Below are 24,320 nucleotides of genomic sequence, written 5' to 3'. Positions count from 1 at the left end.
TTAGGTTTCTTAAGCTGAAAATATTAGGATAGATAATAAAATAATGGAACAAAAATCAATTAATCATACGTTCAAAGAATATTGAAACGTCATTTACAATTATTTTCACGATAGTTGATGACAAAATTTCCAACTCATTATCCAAATATGGTGGCTTATACAAAAATACAAAAAAAATCAAATAACTTATTTATGTCACATTATAAGAGAAAATAGAAATGGAATACATAAACGATAATAATACCCGGGGGAAACATTATCTAGATTAAAAATTATCTATTAAAATTTAACACTATGTTACTCAAGTTAACATTCACTGTGAACTGAAAACTACCACCACCTCTTGAAAACATATTTTTTTAATTACTCATGTCTTGGAAGCATATAATACACCCTCAGGCAGACTTCCGCTGCGGAAGTCCATTGTTCCAAGGGACGGTACTGTTAAAACGCAAAACACAAGTTTCCATTGTGACACTCGTTATGTGAAAACCATGTCACTAATAAACTACATTGAAATATTTTTTTAGTAATACTGTTATACATTTAAAATGTAATTGCATTATCATATTCTTGTACAAAATTTACTTTATTATTACAGACTTTAAACAGACTACCTCTCTATTGCAATGAAGGAGGAGGAGTAATAATAGATAATAATAATAATAAAATAATAATAGAAAATACCTCTCTATTGTTTGGTTTTTATAACATTTACTTTTGTTTAGCATGGTGTTTAGTATGTGCACGTTTTTTTCTAAAAAATATAAATATGAAATAACTGTATTTTCTTATAATTAAAAAAGCCATGGACATAAGTTAAAGTCAAATTAATTATAATTTATTATTGGCATAGTTTTGGGCTTTGGCAAAAGCATTAAACGGAAACTTTTTTATTTTTATGTGAGATGACCCTCAATTAATAGCATAACAAACTATGATAATCATGAGGATTTTTATATGGAATTTGAACCACAGTTGTCCAAAGTAATCACTTGGGAAACTGGTTATTTAAAAATTACTAATAATTTATTCCTGTCAAAAACTGTTCCTTCCTGAATATATTTAATCTATCCAGTTCCCAACTTCGAAGATTCAAAACTTTCTAGATATTCCAACAAAGCATTCCAACTTTCGGGTTCCAATAAGCCAATGTTTTATCAAAACTCAAAGTTTCAAGTATGTAAATGTTTCCAATTGATTTGACTCTAAAAACTACCTTATTTGATTTTGAAAATATTAAAAAATCATGGCAAGATTTTTAGTCAGTTCAGCGGATTCAAGTTTAGTAGTTATACTTTCCCAGATCGTGCGCTCGTCTTCACATCTGCAAAATAATAATTCCTTTTTATTTCAACTATATAAAAATTAAAATATAACATTTGACATAAAGAATTTACAAAAGTGTTAACAATTACGTATATATCGCTGTACACTAATTTTAATTGTTAAAACAAATTCCAAAACTTTACGGGCCGCTCCGGGATTTGAACCCGGGACCTCCTGCACCCAAAGCAGGAATCATACCCCTAGACCAAGCGGCCGATATAGGTAATTGTACCTCTAACTAATAACAGTTCAATGTAAGCTACAAAAGTGAAAGTATATGAGCTAGAATAGGAATGCTAATAAAGTGAAATGTGGGAATTCCTCATAGCGGAAGGACTACCTTTAACACCACAAACCATGTACAGCACAGTGAAGTTACATCAGTGATAACAATGTCTATACACAGATAAAGTTTCCTTTGATATTGTCACCTTCAGATTTCATACACGGAAACAGCGGGTGTGGATGGTGAGGTGGACTCGTATACGTACACGTCATAAACTATACAAGGGTATAGTTCTTAGTTTTGATTATATTTACACTAGCAGTTACCCGCAACTTTGCACGCTATTTCCTATTGAATAGCAGGGTTGTCGTAGGCATATTATTTTTAATTTAAGTCATGAGATATACGTGTGCTGAATTTCAACTTTCTGGGATGTCGAAGTTGGAAATATTATGGATGATGAGTGATTGCTTTTCATTACAAATATTTTGGAAATGTTTAAGTTGCAGGAGTCTATTTTGTGTTTTGATATTTTTTAAAGTGCTCATGTTCCTGAATGCAAAAAAGCAAAAGATTTTACTTTACTCGTATTTTATCACTTTACGAGGCATTACGACAGGCATTTAAATGAAGAAATAATGTGTAGACAATTTAATATCCTTTCCAATTGTATTATTTTAAAATGTGTAATTTAAATATTTTCTTATAGGGAAATGTATACCGAATAAAAACTATAAACATTTAGATTTAACAGATAATCTTATTTGTAACAATTCAATAGTATTGATATACTAAAGTTTATTTTTCTGAAGTGAAACATTTATGAGGTTGGGACTAGTTCCCCTTTAGAAACAAACTTTAAACTTAATCCCCGCGTTAAAAGCGAAGCATCAGATGCCCGGTGGGCAGTTGACTAGGGTTTCTTTTTAAGGTTGCACTATCTTGATTTTGGAAAATATTTTTTATGTCAAATGCATATCTCTTTCAAATACCCTTCCTAAACACAAAACACACAAACGTTAGTCTTTCCCTTCATTTGAAATCACAAACGTTTAATCTAAGCAATTAAGACATTCCTGTAATTAGGCACACAAAAAAAAACTGCTGAAGATAAATATGTGAAGTTTTTACAGTTTGTACATTAGTTACAGACTCAGTGATTTACGAAATGAAATGAAATGAAATGAAAAATGTCTTTATTGAATATAACGTAAAACATATTCAATTGGCGAAGTTAGGACTATTAAGTCCTCTCTTACACCTAACCATAAATAATAAACTCTACTATTACTGTAAAACAAGAGCCACAATACAGTTGTTTACATTACTATTTTACAATCAAAAATTATAATCTCAATTTATATAAAGTAATAAAATGAAATAAAGGTTCTCTATGAAACTAAAAATAAATAAATAGAATAAAACTTACAAGGAAATTAACAGACATTCATCCATCACCATTCATACAAAGCCATCGTCCCATACCCTATGCCACGATATCGTCAACCCGACGAGGCCCAAAACAGATGGTCCCTAAGCACCCCCCGCCCCGACTACGAATACCTCTGATATGATCTGGGAGATTATTCCAAAGTCGACAAGCAGAGACTGTGAATGATTTACTGTAAATATAGGATCTATGAACAGGAATAGATAACAGAGAGGCTCCACGTCGAGTATTCCAATTGCTAGTTTCAGAAATGAAAGAAAAGCGTTCAGACAGATAGGAAGGGAATAATTGTTATACAAAATAGAATGTAACATGCTGAGAATGTGGAACTGACGGAGTAGATTCAACTTTAACAGATGTAACTGATTGATGAAGGGTGTTATATGGTCATATCGTCTGAGGTTGAAGATAAAGCGTTAAAGCGTTTGAGGTTGATTTATGTGCGTTTTATTCATGTATGACTTACGAAAATTAACTTTTTAAATTAAATATAATTTTAAAAGAAGACGTGTTGTAAAATATGTTTTCCTTGAGGAACTTAAGTCTTATTGTGAATATAAACATGTCTTCCTGAACCTAAAACACAATAAAAGTTCAACACGACTATATGAAGTACAACACTATACTATAAATGTTTCACATTTATCTTCAGCAGTTTTATGTGGATCTGAATACAACACTTAACTGATTGGGCTACTTTAAATGCATTCACGTAGAGTTATCAAGATGTGTTTCTACATATTTTGTACTCGTGAAAGTTGTTTTAATAGTACATGAAAATAACATAACTAATATTTCACAAACCCAAAATCGATTGAACAACCTTAAACGGCTGTAACTAAAAATGTATTGCCCCACAATCAAATCAATATGGAAATATTTTAAAAGCCTTATTACTGTTTGGCTGTTTGAATTAAAAATAATGTTATAACCATTGTATATCTTTTATAACATTATTATAAGGTTTACACAATTTCCCAATAAAATATTATGTACAACTTTTCGTAAGGTATATAAAAAAAAACTTCGAACGTGGCTATAGCGCTTGTTATACTGTATCGATTTGGTTTGCCACAATTTTGCACAAACTTAATTTGAATGAGCCTTTCCCACTTTCTCTCTTAATGTCGTATCGATTGCTGAATCCGTAATTGTAGCCTAGAGCGGTTATAGAGTTAAATATCGGGTAAATGCAGATAATGACACTAGACGAGCTTGTAAAGGTGCTAACCGTTTCTGCAGTTATTACTGGGTGTAGTGCTATAATTAAGGGAAAACACGAGCCGACGGTCTAGTTGTAAACTGTGTCGTTATTCGAAAAAAGTTAACTAGACAGTAAACTCAAACCGTAACCGATGTAGTAAATATAAAGTCATATATGTAACCATGTGGTGTGAGGCTAAATTATTTAGATATGTAACTAAACACAAACACATCCAAAAGTAAAAACTCAACGCAAGGTACACTATAAAATATGTGGTGTGTTACTTATATGCAAAACCCAAAATAAAAACCTCTTTTCTCCATCGTTAATAATGCAAAGCAGCAGTAACCTAAGTGACGCGTAACGGCTTTGCTAACATTTAATGCAAAGATTCAAGTTTATACCCCTTTTCATTATTGACAGATTGAACGAAAAACAAGAGAGAAGTTGTATCAGCCTACATTGACAGTGTACAATGACCACCATAGAGCTCATGTCATGCCTACTTGGAAATAAAGTTTAATCCAAATGTATTTCTCTAATCAAAACCTCTATTTATAAAATCTTTTAGAGATATCTTGCCACACAATATATTCAGTTTTGCTCATTAAATTTGATTTCATAGCAGTGTTTAAATAATAAAAATCTACATACAAAATAACCATAAAACAATATTGTTTGTGTTCGGATACATAGGCTGCATATATTACTATGTCACATATTAACATTTTTCATGAATATACTAAGTTTTTTTTATTTATTCATTCCGCTATTTTCTTGTTGCCAATATGGTTACCCATAGATCAAAAAAATATTCACTTACTGCCAGCCAATTGAATCATTCAATAAGTTGTGGTTAATGCAAAGTCATAAACATGTTAACTATACATAAACAAATATGGTAGCCGGTACTAAGTACAAAACTTTATGGGCCGCTCCGGGATTTGAACCCGGGACCTCCTGCACCCAAAGCAGGAATCATACCCCTAGACCAAGCGGCCGATATAAGTTGTTGTACCATATATATATCAGTGAAATGTAAACAATGAAAGTGAAAGTACTTGTAGCTAGGATTGGAACGCTAGTAAAGTGAAACACTCCAATTTCTCATCCTTTTAGGATCACATTTACACCCACTAACTAATAATAGGACATTACAGAGCTATTTAAATGATCCAATACAACTAGTTATATTGATATAAACTGTGACAGACTTATTGAAGACAGTCATGGCCAGGCCTCTAAAAATAAATAGAGGCGTACTTCAGGGCTCTTTCTTGAGACCCATTTTCTTCACACTGTTCATTGTAGACTTTCCACATCACTTTAATGGCTTCAGAAGAGCAGTCATTTTTGCGGATGTCATTGCACTCTTCATCATCAACAACTCGCGTCAGATCACTTCGAAGTGGCAAACCACATCTCAATCAAACTAGCTAGGAGTACTGCTTCAACAATGAATTAGTTTATAATAAATCAAAACAACCCAGCTCATTCTGGAAAACTAAAAGGGAAGTGTCTGGACCATCAAACATACAAGTGTTCTCCTCGACTAGACATTTGGAAGTTGTGCTCGATGACCAGCTAGCTTGGAGAAATCATATCGACTCGCGTTATCTGAAAATTAGCGAAGAGATCTTTGCAATAAATCCTATCCGATCTGTTAGCACAAACGAGGCCACCAATCATGCACTCTTTGAGTCCCACTTTAGGTGTGGCATCATAGTTTCGGGTGGCTTGTCTCAAAGCAAAATCCAGAGGATGTTCAAGATGCAGAAGCGAACAATTAGAGTCACAGCCGGTCTTTAACACCGATATAACTGCATGAAAGTTCAAAATATAGAAGTTGCAAAATTCTAACTACATCTAATAACAAACCATTTAATACACATTGATATATTATTAATAAACCACTTTCAAATCAGTTATCTTACTAAAGGCATTAGTGTATCTATTTTTCTTTCTTTTGTAGAACATTCTTTTCACATATCTTCGCCAACACATTCAAAATTTTAGAAGTTGGTACTCCGAGATTGTGGTTTCAGAGATACATTTGGAATATAATAGTTCCTCTAATTTACAAATATGCAAATATTAAAATGGCCATAAATAAAAATATCCATACAGTTTTAAAACTATTTGTAGGTCTTTGCTAATTCAATGTAACCGAATATGGTTGCTAAAAAAATTCCAAAATGTCACGGGCCGCTCCGGGATTTGAACCCGGGACCTCCTGCACCCAAAGCAGGAATCATACCCCTAGACCAAGCGGCCGATATAGGTAATTGTACCAATCATCAATAACAATTCATTGTAACAATGAAAGGGAAAGTATTTGCAGGACTTGTAGGAACACTGTTGAAATGAAACTTGGGCATTCCCCATCCTGGAAAAACCGAATTAACCATCACAAAACGGGCACAGCAAAGTACAGTTATATTGGTGATAGCAACGTTTATATACAGATAACATGCTGCTTTGGTATCATCACCTCTGCGTGTATGTTACCTGAATGTGTTACAGGGAGTCGGCAAATGTGGATAGCGAATAAAATACTCGTAATAAGCAATGCACATGAATAACATTAACTCAGTACTTCGTTTCCAATTAGATTTACATTACAAATAGTATAAAATACTTGAAATCGATATGGAAATATTTCGTTAGTTGAGAGGTTGTTATGTTATAAATGACAAAATATTATTTTCCCGAGAAATCTATATGAAAAGAAGTTTTGTATTTTATTTCTGAATGTCCATCGATAGACAAACCCGTAATTGTAGCCAAGAACGGTTCTATAGTTAAATATCAGGTAAATACAGATAATAATACTAGAGAAGCTTGTACAGGTGCTAACAGTTTCTGAAATTATATCGAGCTGTGCTGTGATTAGGGAAATACAGGAGCTCAATATGTAGTTGTAAAGTGTTGTATCATACAGAGAAAATTATGTAACCTTATCGTATATTGCAAAGATAACGTCGTATACGTTATAAATCTTATTGCAGAAACGTTTAACGTACTATTCTATAAAATCATACAATTCTACCGTAGTTTTGTTTCGTGTGGTGTGCTTAAAATGCAATAAAGGTATGCAAAAGATAGGACAAGGCCCACGTAAATAATTTATCAAGCGCCTTTCACCAACATTCGCAACAGACTTAAAAACGCACTTCATTCATTCTTTTGCGTAGTTCAAACCTTCCAAAAATGCAATTTCCATATCAGATTAGATTTTTTAACAAATTTAATTTAAATTATTCCAGAAAGAAAGATTATGTTCATTTTGAAAGAATACGTTGAACAAAACTGCTACTTTTTCAATATGAGTATGATTCGTACACACATGACCTTCCTCGCTTTGGATGATCTCCGGCAGGCAATATTCCCTTTCTCTTGGGATTGGGATTTGCCGAGAAGAACAAATCCTTCTTCCATTCTTAGCAATATTATGAGTTCAATTGAAAAATACTCCACAAATTCAAGAAAGAAACTTTTAAAGATTATAATTCAACTCATTTGATACTTTCACTTTGGTGACCTCGACCTGTGACCTCCGCACCCCCAACTGTGACAGATGACAAGAGAAACATCGCGGGGTTCCTAATTATGTAGAAACAGTTTCATCATCCAAAGACAGAGGCGACACACCCAGTAGCAGTAAGACTAGAGATTACGTCTAGAGTTTCAGTAAAGAGTTATTTCTAATAGTTTTAAGGAATACTTATACATGAGATAGAATATCATGCTTAATGTTTAATACAATTGCAACTAGTTGAAAGTTATTATAAATTAAATTATTACTAAGTCGTAAATAACATTAACTTTGTCTAATCTAATTGTACATAGAGTAATCCTATGCGTAATTCCTTATGTTTATAAGGGTACAAGTTATGCATATTTACAAAATGCATAAAGGCAATGTTGTGGTTTTCTTACTCGACCTTGAAAAAATATAAGATATAAAAAAACATGAATACATGAATCGGCGTGAAAAAAACTTAAATTCAGCGACATATGAACTACAAAATCAAGTGTAATCTAGGTAAAGAAATTTTCTCATCGGATACACAACTGTGTCCACTAAGCAGAAGATGAAAAGGAGCTGAACTCAACATTCGCATTGAATCAACCCTTATTACTCCTTATTACCCTTATTACGTTGACTTACGCCCTTCTTAGCCTTATTCAGACATTCCCACCAACCACTGTATCGCAAGAATATTATCAAACAAAATAGTTATGGGATATTCAGGTCATGAGATCTGATAAAAATACTTTTGTGAACAGTCTATAAAGCTGTGCCGTCTTTTACTCAGACATAAATTCAAACTTTTATAGAACACAATATTGTGTTGTGGAACTTGTGCTGGTGTTAAAACGTATTTTACAGTTCGTGTTTTTTTATATAAAAGTACGGGAACTCTCTAGATTGATTCCGCTTGGGGGAGAATAATCCCAGTTTTCTAATTGTTACTGGGGCTATACACTTCACTTTCTCTTTCTTTCAGGACAAAAAGAGGTTACGAAAGATTCCCTAGCATTATTTTTGAGAATAATAAAGGTCAATAACTCGAAATTTCTTTACAATCGGTTGGTTTCACGATGTCCTCCTTCTGTAGAATTTGGCAAGAGCAAAGAATATTGGTGAATTATCGCCCAAAATCTATCACCGAAACTCTTATTTACATTAACGTTTATGTCTTAGGTATTATTTGAATTGTGCCAAGATACTAAAAATATTTATTCAATAAAAAAAAAATTATGGTTCCCTGTAAAGTCGGTTTTACGGGCGAAGATTTTACGTGACAACGTCTTTTTCTCGGTAGAATATTTATTGATATGAATATTATTAAATTTCACAATAGGAACAAGGAATTGAATGAAAATAAGAATTGCACAAATTTTAACTATAGAAATATATTTTGTTTACTAAAACATTGTACATAATTTGAAATTAATTAAAATTTGTTATTGTAAATGGTAAAGTTGAATAAAACATTTACTAAAATTGGAATTTGAAATTCTTGCTAAACACAGTTAAATTCTAACTTCGCGCGTGGTGATTGGTCGGTTTAGTTCGTTTGTTTGGTTGCACTGTTATGACAGGTTAGAGGTTATAATTTGTTATTTTAAATGTTTGACTAGCAATACGCGCTGTTTCTTCTCAATCGACTGAATTACGATTGATTGCAGAGTGATTTAAACTAATAATTTACTTAACACTATCAACATTTGTCAATAGTATGACATAACCTATAAACTCAGTTTCTCAACTTTTGTGTCAATCTAACAATTAATCAATCAATCATAGTTTACGATAATGAAATATCAGTGTACAATTATTTACCTTTATTGTTGTAGTTGTTGTAAATGACGAATCTAAGCACTCCACATTTTCACGAATAAACATAGTTATCTGCTTTATCCCGTGCGGCGGACCCACAGTTATCTGCTTTATCCCGTGCGGCGGACCCACAGTTATCTGCTTTATCCCGTGCGGATCCCGTGCGGCGGACCCACTCGACGGGCATCGTAACGTTACCGGGCGTTACACTTTTTCATGAGTGACTCCGAGCCGCAACCTAATTTAAGACGTTGTCACGTCAAAATCAAACATATTATTCAAGCCCTTCCGATACTCTCCTTTTTCGACGCCAACCGAAAACAGCTTGGCTGACAGTATACGTCTTTCTAATATAAAAATATATCTCCGTAATGGTTTTAAGAAAAACTCCGTTGTCTAGCAAATTGTTTCTCGGCTCCTAGACTTATAACTGACTAGTAAGAACGAAAGATGTCTCGGTAGCTGTTTTTCAATTTTATATTATATACAATCAATAAAGTATTAATAAATCAAGTGAATATATATATATATATATATATATATATATATATATATATATATATATATATATATATATATAGGCCTTAGGTTTCGGCTGAAGTGTGGGATATATTTCCCACTCTACACTGGAGTTGTTCTGTACAGCAATCAGCTGTTCTTAAACTTCAGACTGTACACGATTTTGGTGGAGAAATGTTTTTTATTAGATTATGTGTTTTATAACATTTAACTAAACTAAAAACCCGTACCGTAAGTAATTGACAGTGATAGCCCTCGAAAACTAGTTTAGCCTTAATAAAGAATAATGTGCTCAAAAAAGGAACTTGAATTGTAATCTTTATAATAAATTACGTTTCTAGGTTATATCATAGCTAAATCCAATAAACCATACAACCGACCATCTGTCTGTGCCTCGCGTAAACTGGTTCGTGTTGTGGTCTCTATAAATGTACAGTTAATGCCTTGTATCAATTGCACATATTAAGTAGCTGATGCATGTTTTCACTTGCAGCGCAGTGATGTTAGAGTCAGCAGTGCTGGTGACATTCAGCTGTACTGACTGATCTGCCTTTTGATACATTCTACTGTAGTACATTTGAACGTCAAAACTTTATTTTAAAACTGTACCTATAGCATTAAAGTAATGTCATATCAGTTACTTTAAATGCTTTTTTTGTTTCTCGAACACCGTTCACATCAACATGAGTAGCGCCAAGTGGTGAACTTGTTTCACTAATCCCACCTTATAATAGAATTGTGTCTTCTCGGAAGTCTAGGCTTGCCTTTAATCATTGTTGTGACCATCTAGGCTTTGACGTCATTGTTCCTGTCCACATAGTCCTTGTTAAACTTTTTCGGTGAAGTGGAAAGGCTGGTCACCTTTTTAGTTTTATTTCCTGTCCCAATAGTTCACTCTGCAATGCGATAATATTAATTGGTAAAGTGCAAGGTCAACAGAACTTATCAAATTCTAACCTACAGTATATCTAACTCACATTCAAACTCCGACTTCTTAGACCTTAGGTCTATTGAATCGCCACAGTTACTTTATACAAAACTAAAATCCTACAGCTCACGTGATAGACCCACGCCTTCCATTTGAAATAAGGTCTAACTTATCCACAGTTTACTTAGCGTGTGTCCATTTGGATACATAATCCTGACCATTAATACCCCCCCCCCCCCCGTGTTGTCACATATTCACTGTTCTACCAAGAAAACAATTAAAAATATAACGCTCTTCTCACTTGGATTTAAAAAAGTTTGCCTGATCAAGGGAGCTAAAATATAAAGCTTTTTAGTTTTTGTAGATTTATAATGTCAACTATTGTTCATATATATATATATATATATATATATATATATATATATATATAAGAGAGCCGCGAAACTTCAATTTTTGAAATAAGAAGTAACACACAACCTTTTAAGTTTTGATGAATAAGATTAGTAAGTCAAGATTCCATTTCTGGCCTTTGTAGATTTATCATGTATGCTACCCTGATCTTCGAGATAGCTGTAATTGAAATATAATGTTTTCAGTCCATACATATGTTCATACGTAGCACTTATCAAAATATAACAAGCTTTTCAAAATTGAAGTACGGAGCTAATCGCCTTCCTGAGATCTTCTTTATTTCTTAAAGTTACATGATTCTATATTTAGATAAAATTTATCTGTCTGTCACCGAAGACCCTTACAAGTTAATTAGGCGAGCATATTAACGTATGGTATTGCACCTGTTTTGAAATTTTCCTTAATGTACTACTTATTTTCATTAAGTATATACATTTAAATGATTAATCTAGGACAGTTTCAGTTTAAAATCCGTTGATTAAAGCTAACTGTCCACTGTGAGGTGAAAATATTACTTTAAAATACGGTCACGTAAGTCTAAGATTATAACTCACTGTTAAATATTGTTGTTGTGTATTTTCTGTAACAGGTGAATATAAAATCCAACACTTTTCAGGAAGACTTGTTTACACAAAATATGTATAACGCAGGCAATAGATAATGGTTCACCTCTAGCATTTGGTAATTATAATACAGTTTTATAGAATTACTGAAAATGAGGTTGTTTAGCTTTTTTTGGAATAAAATAGCATTTTTATAGTACTGACGCCAAGAGCAAATTTAAATTGTATATCCACACTTCCCGGTTTCTTTAATACATGTAGGAATATCCGCTAAGAAAGGAATTATTCGACACCCTAGTTTTAGTGAAGGTCGAAATAGAAGTGTACCAAAAAGGGTTATAACCTACCGTCTTTTAATATTTTCGTATTTTTAAACTAAAATTAACCATTAGATACGCAAATAAATGTTAAATCAGCGTCAGCGTAACTCTAATATTTCTTTCTATTTCAAGTGTGTCAAGCTAAAAAAATACTATCTGAAAAAATCGCATCGTATTTTTTTAACTTTTTTGGTGTCATACCATTTTTATTACCAACAAAAATGCGGTTGACGACCGATTACCTTTTTTAGAATAAATCGATTTCAAGAATATCCATATTGCGTGCTCATGCGATGCAAATTAACTCTTAACTCCTTGATTATTGTGCGATTCGTACAAAAGGTTAGAACAGCTTGTCTTATAATCACTGTCGTCATTAAGATTGGAAATTTGAGTTATTTATTGGAACAGGTCTTCATGAGAGCGGCGATTCATGTAATATTTTGTGAGACTTCTAACTACTAGCACTACTAGACTTCTATTCGCGACACCGCACACAATCTCCTAATGAAAAACATGGACATCTCCTGAGGTAAGTGGTGATCACTGAAAAATATTCCAATCCTCTGATTAGATTTGCGTTCAAAAAGGGCAGTGTTTTGGGGGTCATGTCGGGGTGTGAAACGGTTTTTAAGTACCATGAAATAATATTTCAGTAACAATAAAAGTAATTGATGTAATTTAGGCAGCGTGGATGAATTCTATATTCTAAAGTTCTTAGCTTTTAAGTTAACACGCTCATGATTTAATGAATAATGGGACGCTATATCATTTTCAAACGGAAGTTAATTTTGCATCGATGCCCCGATCAATAACACAGGTCTGAGAAGCCTATTTAGGTCAAAACGTGTATACCTAGGCTATATTAGTTTATTCGGTTCAAAAGTATTTCTAGTGCAATAGTTGAGTGTTTATAAAAGGAAATACATACAATAAACAAAACTGATTACGACAACTAAGTAAACCAATGTTCTATGACTTCTCATGAAAACTACCAAACGTACTTTATTTCAAAAAAAGTGCATCCTTTTTTTATTTGTAACAAATACATGCAATGTGTTATAAAACTTGCGTGCATAAAAAATACGCATCATTCCTTAGAATAGGTACTGCTACTAGATTAAGGGGTCGTAAACTCTCTGAATATCCTTTTGCACTACCTGTTAAATGCCCAGCTCTAATATAAAAAAATTCTTAAAACTTTAAAAATATATCTTAGTGTAGTATGTCAGTAAATAAACTAAATTGAATGTTCTCGAATGTTTGCACTAGTGGCTAGGCCAGTTGTAATAATACTAATAAAACTTTCAAAAGCCTCACAAACCTAATTTTTATAAAGTTAATAAAACAATCGGTTTTATTTAGTGCCATTCAGTAATGCATAGCTTATTATTTTTTAAGAAGATTGGGGCTTAATTATCTTAAGGGGTAAAGCAGTTTCATCACGATCACTTCTGCCTGATCTTAGTATCGTCTTTTTGAATGTTGTCTCGTGAACATGGTCTAAACAACTTTGGAAGACGAATGAATCACCTGTTTAAAACCGTGACCAGCATTCATTGACAGGCAACCGTGATTAGGCTATAAAACACACAATTTTATGCCTCCAATGAACACATTTCTGTTTTTCAAATAAAACGTTCGTTTCAGGCAAAAACAAAGATACTGAGAAAGCGTGCTGTTGGTAGAGCGCGATCGGAGAGAGATAAAAGACACGGTACAGAACCATCAGTGATCGTGACCTTGGGCGAGTCTGTTGTACTGCTACCAACAGAGCAGTCCATTAGTACCAAACCGTTTCACGACGTAGGCTAAATACACATCGTCTGCCTCTTCATTGGATTTAGCAAACATGTTTTTATTTTAAATAATGCCATCAGGAACTTTTTTAAATTTTTAAATTAATAAAGAATGTATCAATATTCTCCATCTTATACAATATTACTTAATTCTTCAAAAGATTATATGTACTGAATGTTTATGAGGTATTTAATAAAAGATCATCAACAATGTGTCTAGTCTTAGTTCGCAAAAACGGTATATCCTAATTTCATAAAAATCAAATAAGCTTAAGCAAAGGAAAATCTGAGGAACTATGACATTTAAATAAGGTTTTTTACAAATAATCACTACTTCGTACCAGAATATAGTTTACAAATGTCATAAAACACAATTACTGAAATATTCATTTGCAGTGATGCCCCCTTTCCAGTATTTAATACCTTAACAGGGAATTATAATCAAGAGTGGTCGGAAGTTGTACATAGAGTTTGAAATGAATATTTTTTTATAATAATGTTTGTTTTTAATTTTTAATTTGATTCTAAATCATTGAATTTCTGTCACGTGTGTCTGTGCACGTCACAATAATAGTGACCAGTAAGAGGTACCTCCTCACATCACGTTTCTAGGGTTTATAAGTGACAAAAATTGGGAATTTTAATCAAAATTCTGAGTCTACATCATTCGAATATACAACACGGAGTGAACATCACTCATTTTCACTACTGTTTCATCTCTAATTCTGTGGTGGCTTGGAAAACCAGATAATGTTCTGAAGAAAAAATATTTTCCATTTTGGTTGATCACTAAACCCAGTGTACCGGGTGTTGTCGCATTTTACTGAGAGGAAGATTAGACTACCTAATGGTGATTCCTTGACATTGACCTTTGATCTGAAGATTCCTTGGTCTTGGTGATGATTTAGAACATATTAATTAATAAATAGGGCTCATTAATTTTTGCTTGGTTAGACCTCTCATAAACTTAGCTATTCTGTTTGAAGCTTCAACACTATGTATAACTTACTGACTGTCAGCCAAGTCAATTTAGAAGAGTGGGTGAAATTTGCTATTAAGCCATTTGTCTGCTGACCTACTTCAATCATTTTCCCATTATAACCTTTTCTATCTTGCTTGCAATCCAACAGCTAGGTCTGATTTTCTAGTTGAGTCCCAGCGCAATATCTTACTAGGAAGACCTACTGAACAGGTTTGCTAGGCCTCCTATCCTACTTTTCCTAAAAGGCGTAGAGAATAGAGTACACACAGAGTAAAATACACCAATTTTCTTCTAAAAATAATAAGTTAGTAAAATTAATTAAATAGCTTTTTACGTAAGAATTGCTATGGTTCTCATATTTAGAGTAAAATTAAGATGTCTTCTTAATAAGGCAAATCTTTATTTTCTTATATTCACATTAACACCATTGTGTTGTAATTTAATTTTATATACTGTCTGAATGCTGTTTTTACTTTGCAACAAATTTATGTAATATGCTCTTATCAGGCGTTGGTTTAGGAGCTCTAGATTTTTTTCTCCTCAGATGTTTAATGCATCTTGTTAGATGCACTAAATAAAACTAAAATTGTTTATCTTTTGTTAAAACGTTGTTATTTCTTTTCGTGTAGTCTTCTATTGTTATAAATGTATTAGATAAATTGTGTAATTAACTGGTAATTTAGTTACTTTAAGCATTTCTAGGTTAGTTGGTCAGTCTGAAAATTATAATAGACATGATTTTGTTATAATTTATTGTAATATTTTCATAAATAGTGCATCTAATTTTTGTATGTAAAAAAGGAAAAAAGAACCTATTATTCTTTCTTTCTTACAGCACTACTGATCACGGTACTCTGATGATAATATATGTACGTCCAGGCCGGGCACTTTTAGAGTTGTGTAATATATTTATTAGTAGGTTACTAAGTGGACGCCAATCGGAGTGTAAGAATTTAGAGTCATTTTCGTTAATACCTCCAAATCAATTGCTTAGTGACTAAAAAATCCCTAACTCATTCTTAAAATCCTTTTCCTCATATTCGCAAGTTCATGTCCTTCATCTTAAAATATAAATAAATATGAATGAGTGAGTGAATTCTAAAAATAGATATGATTAGTGCTGGATTACGTAAATAATGCTATCACCCTAACTATTTAAACATTTTTTTTTTACTTTGAACGGTATTTTTGCAACTATAGGAAGTAAAATATGAGTCAGGAAGTAAATTTGTTTTAATAAATCATCATTCCTGTTTACAAACAATAACTTCCCAGTGTGCAATAACTTCATTAATAAACTATTTTAAAGTTACCCTAGTGAAATTATTTTACAAATTAAGATATTTTCCCTCTTCGTATATCTCGGAAATATATGAAATGATGAGTACTGTACGCAAGATTTTCCTACAATCAAGCATTTTGAGTTTTCCTACAAATATAAACGAACATTGATGCATTCTTAATAAAATCATTGTAAACAGGTTCGTGCCAATAAATGTAACATTTTCAGACACCTATTTTATATTTTTTGCAAAAATTTCTATTCGGTTAACCATTTTTATTCTCAAGTTCTTATATCACATGCAATTTCAACAGATGACAAATTTGAGAAGGCGGTACCAGCAGATATGCATCGACTTATTTTAGCTTGTAGGCTTTTAGCGTAGCTTCAGATCTGGATGACAATAGTTTCTTTTTATTTACAACTATGTAAAAAAAAACTATAAATGACATATATTTTTTTAATTTAAGAGCTGTAAATCAACTAATTACGTGTATTGTTATTTAATGTACACAAATTTGATTCTAAAGAATTACCAAAATTATACGGGCCGCTCCGGGATTTGAACCCGGGACCTCCTGCACCCAAAGCAGGAATCATACCCCTAGACCAAGCGGCCGATATGAATAATTGTACTAGAATAATAATAGTGCAATTAAATCAATGGAAGTGAAAGTGCTTGAAGTTCGTTTAGAAACATTAGTCAAGTGGAATATGGGAAATCCTCATCCTGGAAGGTCAGAATTTACCACAACAAGACGAGCACAACACATTGCAGTTAAGTTAATGATAACAATCTTATAGCGAAGACGTATGCAAATACTCCTCAGAGTAACAAGCATTTTTAGTTTTGTTTACATATACATTCTTACTATTCTGAAAATCTTCAAATCAAAGTGAACAGATTTAGTATTAGTAAGTTTAGGTATTAAGTACTATTTTACTAGAAGATTTAGAAATTCCCTAACAATATACTATCAAGAAGTATGATAAATGTGAATATACCATACAGCTCAGTCAAAAAAAAGGTAGATTTGTAGAATTGTGATCTTTTAAGGTTAATTTTTCTAGTTGGTTGTGTTACTTGTTTTGATAAACTTGGTCATTCACTCAAGTGATAATCAATTACCTAAAGGTAATCATTTTGAATTTTAAGTTTTCATTTTTCTTGTATTTTGATTATAGATTCTTCATTTTGTATAACTTAAAAAAACTCTTTGGAATATTATTTAGCAGTTCAACTAAAAAGTTTTCCATATGAAAAGCTGTTAGAGTGTAATTGAAATACGACCCACGCTGTCCTACATCATGTATTGTCTGCACAGTCGCGGCTCCAAAGTATCAAAATGTTACTCCATCGTTCGTTCGGATTCAGATATTGAAAGCAGTATTTCTTTTTTTATTAAAGAACTGTGTAAAAGTCGCAAGTGATAAAAATAAAAACATTTAATAAGTTGTAGTTCATTTAATTACCAATTATGTGTATTAATTCACGATACATATAATTTGATAGTTTAAACAACGTCCAAACCTTTACGGAAATCTCCGGAATTTGAACCATGAATGTTTTGCACCCAAAGCAGGAATCATACCCCTACTCCAAGCGGCAGATATAAGTAATTGCACCTATGACAAATAAAAATCATACGTAAACAATGAAAGTGAAAACATTTGTAGGACTTGCATGAACGTTAGTCATGTAAAACGAGAATTCCTCAACGTGTAAGGAAGGAATGAAACATCACAAAAAGCACACCACACCACACCACAGCACAGTTACTTTAGCAACTTTGGCAAATTTTGTTTTTTATTTAACCTTGATTAATAAACCATTAATCCCCCAAATAGAAATTCCTAACTTTGATTATGTCATTGTCTGAATCTGCTGTAAAATTTGAAAATCGTGTGTAGCCTATATAGGCAACATATATGTGTATATATATTGTTATATATAGTAACTGATTCTATGTATATATATACGAGTATATATCTTACTAAATAACAACCAATGTTTACAAGAAAACTGGAAAAAATTATTCAGCTTACTTGGAAATAGTTTTAAATTTTCTAAGTAAAACAAAATCCAGCATTAAATAAGAACATTTGTTATTTTGTGTGGAAAGAGGAAATAAGATGAGACTATAATGAAAAGTAAACAATACTGAAACATCCTAATGTTGCATGGATTCAGACTATGTGAGGGGAGGAAAGAAATTTGTGTTTCTGATAAGTACTTACTACAATTAATGAACCTGCAATAATTGTATTGAAAAGGGATAATTTTATAATATTATAATGTGTTTTGAGTAAAAGTTAATAGTTAAATATTTTGAAGTAACTAGACTGAAAACACAATTGTAAGGAAGAATTGATTGGTACTGTACAGTATTAATATATTACAAGTGCCAAAATTAGTTCACAGCTCAAATTTAACTCTCGGCTAAATCACCTGGTTACAAATGGTCCTGTTTATTAAAAATACATTTTTTTATTTAATAAGAATTAAATAAGCAATTAAAACGGATTGGTTAGTGGCCACTATAAAAAATTAAATAAACTATTAAAGATTGCCAATAATTAAAAAAATTAATTATACATCTTTATAGTTGGTTTTATAATATAATGGTTATTATAACAAACACAGCACAAAATGTAGAAATATGATAATATAGAAAAAGCCTTTGGTGTTAGATACGTACAAAATCTTTTCTCTTCTTCTAAAGTCTTTAATATTTCAGGTATGCTATATTTATAACTATAATATAGTTCACAAATATTTTTCTTTATACAAGAATGTAGGAGCCATATCGCGTGCCTCGTAAAAGGCTCCTAAGGTTTCAAGCAACATTTTAAACTTTTAGTTTATTTTATTCTTGAAATGAATTGTGGTCGTAAAGGCGAATTTCATTCATAAAATAAAACATTTTTACACCTTGTCAGTAGGCAATAAATAAATTGTGTTAGCCTAGTAAGTACTAAACCAAATTCCATGGTTGGAAATGTACTATTCTAGAACTAATTATTGTCTATGTGGAAATGAAGTTTCATGTAAAACGTAAGCCAGCAGATGATCTTTATCAAGATATCTTGCCACATGATTCATTCACATTTTGTCGTTGCGTTAGGCTTCAGAGCAGTGTTTAAATAATACAAATTTCTGAGAGGTAGGATAGGTGCTACAACTCAAGGGTGCGCTGTAATCAGATCTTGTCACCAACTTTTAACATTGACTTTCACTCAAGTTATTTTTTCTATTTATAATCTCCATGTGTTGTTTGCAATTCCATGTATTTATAATCTCCATTAAATATTATACTGGTTAAAATCTCACATGGTTAAAATATACTATTTTATTTATTCTGCTATTTTCTTATTGCCATCACTTTTAACCATTAGACCAATGCAAAATCCCAAAAAGTGACACGCACCATCATTGAACATTAGTGTTACTAATATTTAAATAAAGCTTCATGTAAAATTTCAAATGTATAAGTCAATTCGTGATAGCATGCGGACAGATATACAAATAGACAGACCGATACATAGAAATTAAATTTTCCTACCCCACAAATGGTAAACTTCGCTAACGCTCAGTCAACAAGTAATAGAGTATGAAATGTCTTTATTTTGACATTTGACATTATTAAAGAACCGATAGGGTCTTTTTAAGTCGCGTCGTTTCCCTACATCTCCAGAGCGGTAACTCGTTATAGAAATGTCATAGCCTTTGAAGATTCGTACATACGTTTCTCTTGGTCTAAGTAAGAACGCTATTGGTTTCGGGGCAAAAATATAGGCTGACATTCATCTGTCTGTATATAAATCCAACGTATCGGTTAATTTCTAAAATATTCACGATCCAGAAAACACTTTACATCAAATGATAAAGATTGTTTACTCATCCAATTTACCACACCAACTTGATGCTCTTATAAGGAAAGTAAATCACTTGACCGAAAGCGCTGTTTAGTAATTGCATCACTCTGGGGTCGTGAAAGTCTACCCATGCACTATGAAGACATATCGCCGCGATCACCTAAATAATGGGCCAGCCCGTTTATTTTCCTCAGAGCCGAGCAAAGGTGTGCCATAAATGGTGCACGATATCTATTGTCCCCCTCAGAACAGAACAGTAAATCCATTGTGGGTCGGCGACTCGGCCGCGGTCCGGGCTTGCCAGACAGTTGTAGCTTTTATATCTATTTTCTAATCTCTTTCTCGGCTGACCATATGGCACTTCTATCTACGTGATTTTGAGTCATAATGTTGTTTCTAATTTGTGGGACTAGGTAAGTGTTTATAGTAGAAAATACTTGTCGCTGCTCAACACGCTGCACATGAAAACATGGTTTTTATATATTTATTCTGAGTGATTGGTGTAGCACTTTCTATACTACTAGGAGCGAAAATATAAATCTGTATGTAGTTTTAAAATCTTTCACGTACGAGGGCTCACAATAAATGGAAATAATATATAGATATAAAAACTTATTTTTAAAATTTACTAATATGTACTCAAATGTATTTGCGTTATGTAGAACAAATTACTATAGTTTCAAAAATTAGTTTAGTTACATAAAAATATATTTTTAAGACTTTCGATACATTTTTGTATATCGATCTATAATGTTTGTAACGAGTGGTACAAATATCTGACGACTTTTATAAATATCTTTGAACGAAGTATAGGAGAAAATAATCTGTAAACCCAGAAACTAGTTACAATAATAAAATATAGTGACCATTACTAATATTCATATTAATAATATATAGAAGAACACCATAAATTAAACAATTAGGATTAAAGATTGTCATTTTCAAATGTTCAGTAATAAGTAATGTAATAATAAAACGTTTCTATTTATATAAGTTATTTTTATACTTACTTAACAATAATTTAAATTATTGTGTTTCATAGCACGTTTATATCAATTAATATCAGGAAAACCAGGACTGTGGCTCAGAATTAATATCACAATGTGGATAATAATAGTGTAATTACTTTCTTATATGATTACTTGGTTTAAAATTGTACCGAGTATACGAAACATATTGGGTTGGATAACGCTGAGGTCTGAGTAATGAATACTCGATTTTCCACGTTTACTTATATGTTTTAGTGTGACAAATAAACATTAAAGTATCGCTTCTATATGTGAAAAATAAAATAGTGTTTTGCCATGTTGCTGCCAAAAAGAGTGAAAATGAACTAAACTATATCATGGGGGAGAGCCTAATGGTTCTAATGTTCAATGGCAATTTTGCACACTTAATAATTATTAAAACTTTAAAATTTACTTCCCTTCACGATGATGTCGAATTACAAACGTGGGCGTCAACATCTTGGCTCGACATTGCAGCTGCAATCGGAGTAAGTGAAGATTAGTAGACAAGAAGTCTAAAACATGAATGCTGGAAGCACTCGAAGTTGCACTCGTAGTTTAAATCAAACTCAGAAACTTAAAGTTTAACTCGCCTAAAACAAAATCACGACAGTATTAGCCATTTATCGAGACAACTTAAGATTAATGACAACGTGGTCTCGTCAGAAGAACATCGCCACACTATTATTCATATTAATCTGCCAAATACGAGTAAAACATCAATCGAAGTAAGTTACTTTACTATTTACAAATTTACTTTATATTGCTTTGAAAATTAGATGTCTCGCATGAAAAGGGCTGATTTATAATATGAAAATATAAAGTTTACTTCACAGACAAGATGCGCGAGATGTTGCTCGGTAGCTACAAAGCTCACGAGAGAAAACATTAATACGCGTGCCAATTAGGTTATTAATCCGCCAAGAATTTAGTTCCAAGAACATCGGATGTAACTTATATTAACTAGTAACGAGTAACAGGGTTGCGAAAATGTGTATTATGTAAAACTTAATAACAGTACATAATCCGACTGTATCAGAAAGCAAGTGATTTTTGACGTCTAATTTTTGCTACTTGTATACGAATACTCTCAAATGTATACTTTTTATCTTATAAACCATATTTATAATTTAGTTAAACCAACACACATAATATAATTTAATATTTTGATGTTATACGTTCTTCAAACAAAATAACCGTTTTTACATTACTTAAAAAGGTAAAAAAAACAAATTTAAAAATTGGTGGTAGAAAGTACTTGAAGCATATTATTTGTGCAAAATATAATCGGGCCGCTCCGGGATTTGAACCCGGGACCTCCTGCACCCAAAGCAGGAATCATACCCCTAGACCAAGCGGCCGATATAGGTAACTGTACTAGTACCGTAACACTAAAATATACGCAATGAAAGTGAAAGTACTTTTAGCTAGTATAAACAAACTTCAGACAGGTGGGACATGAGAATTCCTCATTCTCTAACGGCCGAATTTACTATCACAAGACGTGCACAGCGCAGTACAGTTATGTTCGTGATAACAATGTTTATAGCAAATATCGGAAGCAAATACTCCTCATAAAGAATACAGATTGTTTGTTGTTTTCATATTACAATCGAATTATTCTAAAATATTACGTTAACTAAACATACTCCTTTTAGTAAGTTTAATGTACTAAATTCAGTTTTAGTATAAGATTTATCAATTCCCTAGCAATAACATCAAGAAGTATGATACATAAATATGCCTTCCGGCTCCGTCGGAAGGAAGATAGATTTCAGATAAGGCCATCGTCTCTAAATATCAAACTGAAGATTACTGATATTACTGCAAATCTTTAATTTTCACGACATTCATGGTACAATAACTGTCAATGTTGGCACTTTAGTATAATCGTAACACTTTCAAATATTTAGAAACTCCATCTTGAGACAGTATAAGAAAAATAAATTTATAAGAACATAAATGTATTTGTTTTACTTGGACTTTTTGTTATAATTAATCCGAAATTATGTTTATATGACGGTTCAATTGCATAGTTCTATAACTTTAAACGCCACCATCGTAAAACCTGAAGAGTTAAAGAAAAATAAGTATTAATAAAGTTTACATGAAATTGATTGAAAACTTGAAGAAAAGCGTCAATTTGTTCTGTGTATTTTGAAATACTCGAAATAACTCTTATGCCCGAAATAAAGGTGCTAATGGCCGTCATCTTAAACGTCTTTTCCAGACTGATCAAAGAACTCAACCAAGCTAAGTGTAAATACTATCTTATCTTTGTACCATTTTTAGTCGGAATCTATTAAGAATTAGGGTAGTTATCGTATTCACAATAATTATTCTCACAATGTTGTAACTGAGTATGCCCACTATCTAGAAAACGTACGTGGTAACAAAAAAAACACGTTGCAACATACTTTATTGTAAATGACTATAGAATTCTAAAACACTTTTTTGTTTTGCGCAATAATGCATAGTAACTTTCCTCTATAACCATTTCTATAACCATTCCTCTTCTCACGTTTGAATGGCCGCCATCTTGAAACCCTAAGAGATGACGAAAAAAGTATAATAACTTAATTACTTAATATTTCTAAAACGTGCAGTTTTTTGTTTGCGTTTAGAATTTTTTAGTTTGAAATTTTGCTCATATGCTAATCGGTCCCTACATTGAAACTTTTCATAGGTCAAGACTTGCCCTCGGGCGCATATATATCTATGTTCAAGCACTCCTTCTATATATATATGAGCATACTCCTATACTCAAGAAGGAGTGCTTGAACATACCTTAGATCACAAAGCTTTTAATGTGTACTTTATATCTTTTAAACCACGTTTATAATTTAAGTTAAACCATGATGCATACTTAATATAATTTTATACTTCGTTGTTATACATTATTTCTACAAAATAACTCTTTTTACAATACTTGAAAAATATACAGAAAAAATTTAAAATTCGAGGTAGAAAGTACTCCAAGCATATTATTTGTTCAAAATATAACCGGGCCGCTCCGGGATTTGAACCCGGGACCTCCTGCACCCAAAGCAGGAATCATACCCCTAGACCAAGCGGCC

General features: G+C 32.3%; 6 non-coding genes across 6 annotated transcripts; all 6 read right to left on the bottom strand.

Moving 5' to 3' along the window:
• Positions 1 to 1,472: 1,472 nt before the first annotated feature.
• Trnap-ugg lies at positions 1,473 to 1,544 on the bottom strand. Its single transcript has one exon. It is a non-coding gene; the product is annotated as a tRNA-Pro (tRNA).
• A 3,594-nt stretch (positions 1,545 to 5,138) lies between these two features.
• Trnap-ugg lies at positions 5,139 to 5,210 on the bottom strand. The gene has a single exon. It is a non-coding gene; the product is annotated as a tRNA-Pro (tRNA).
• A 1,201-nt stretch (positions 5,211 to 6,411) lies between these two features.
• Trnap-ugg lies at positions 6,412 to 6,483 on the bottom strand. Its single transcript has one exon. It is a non-coding gene; the product is annotated as a tRNA-Pro (tRNA).
• Positions 6,484 to 16,907: 10,424 nt separating this feature from the next.
• Positions 16,908 to 16,979, bottom strand: Trnap-ugg. Its single transcript has one exon. It is a non-coding gene; the product is annotated as a tRNA-Pro (tRNA).
• Positions 16,980 to 22,532: 5,553 nt separating this feature from the next.
• Positions 22,533 to 22,604, bottom strand: Trnap-ugg. Its single transcript has one exon. It is a non-coding gene; the product is annotated as a tRNA-Pro (tRNA).
• Positions 22,605 to 24,248: 1,644 nt separating this feature from the next.
• Trnap-ugg lies at positions 24,249 to 24,320 on the bottom strand. The gene has a single exon. It is a non-coding gene; the product is annotated as a tRNA-Pro (tRNA).

Source organism: Homalodisca vitripennis, chromosome 6 (genome assembly GCF_021130785.1).
Source record: "Homalodisca vitripennis isolate AUS2020 chromosome 6, UT_GWSS_2.1, whole genome shotgun sequence".
NCBI classification, from domain to species: domain Eukaryota; kingdom Metazoa; phylum Arthropoda; class Insecta; order Hemiptera; family Cicadellidae; genus Homalodisca; species Homalodisca vitripennis.
The sequence above is the reverse complement of the archived record's forward strand: the minus strand, read 5'-3'. Positions and strand labels throughout refer to the sequence as shown.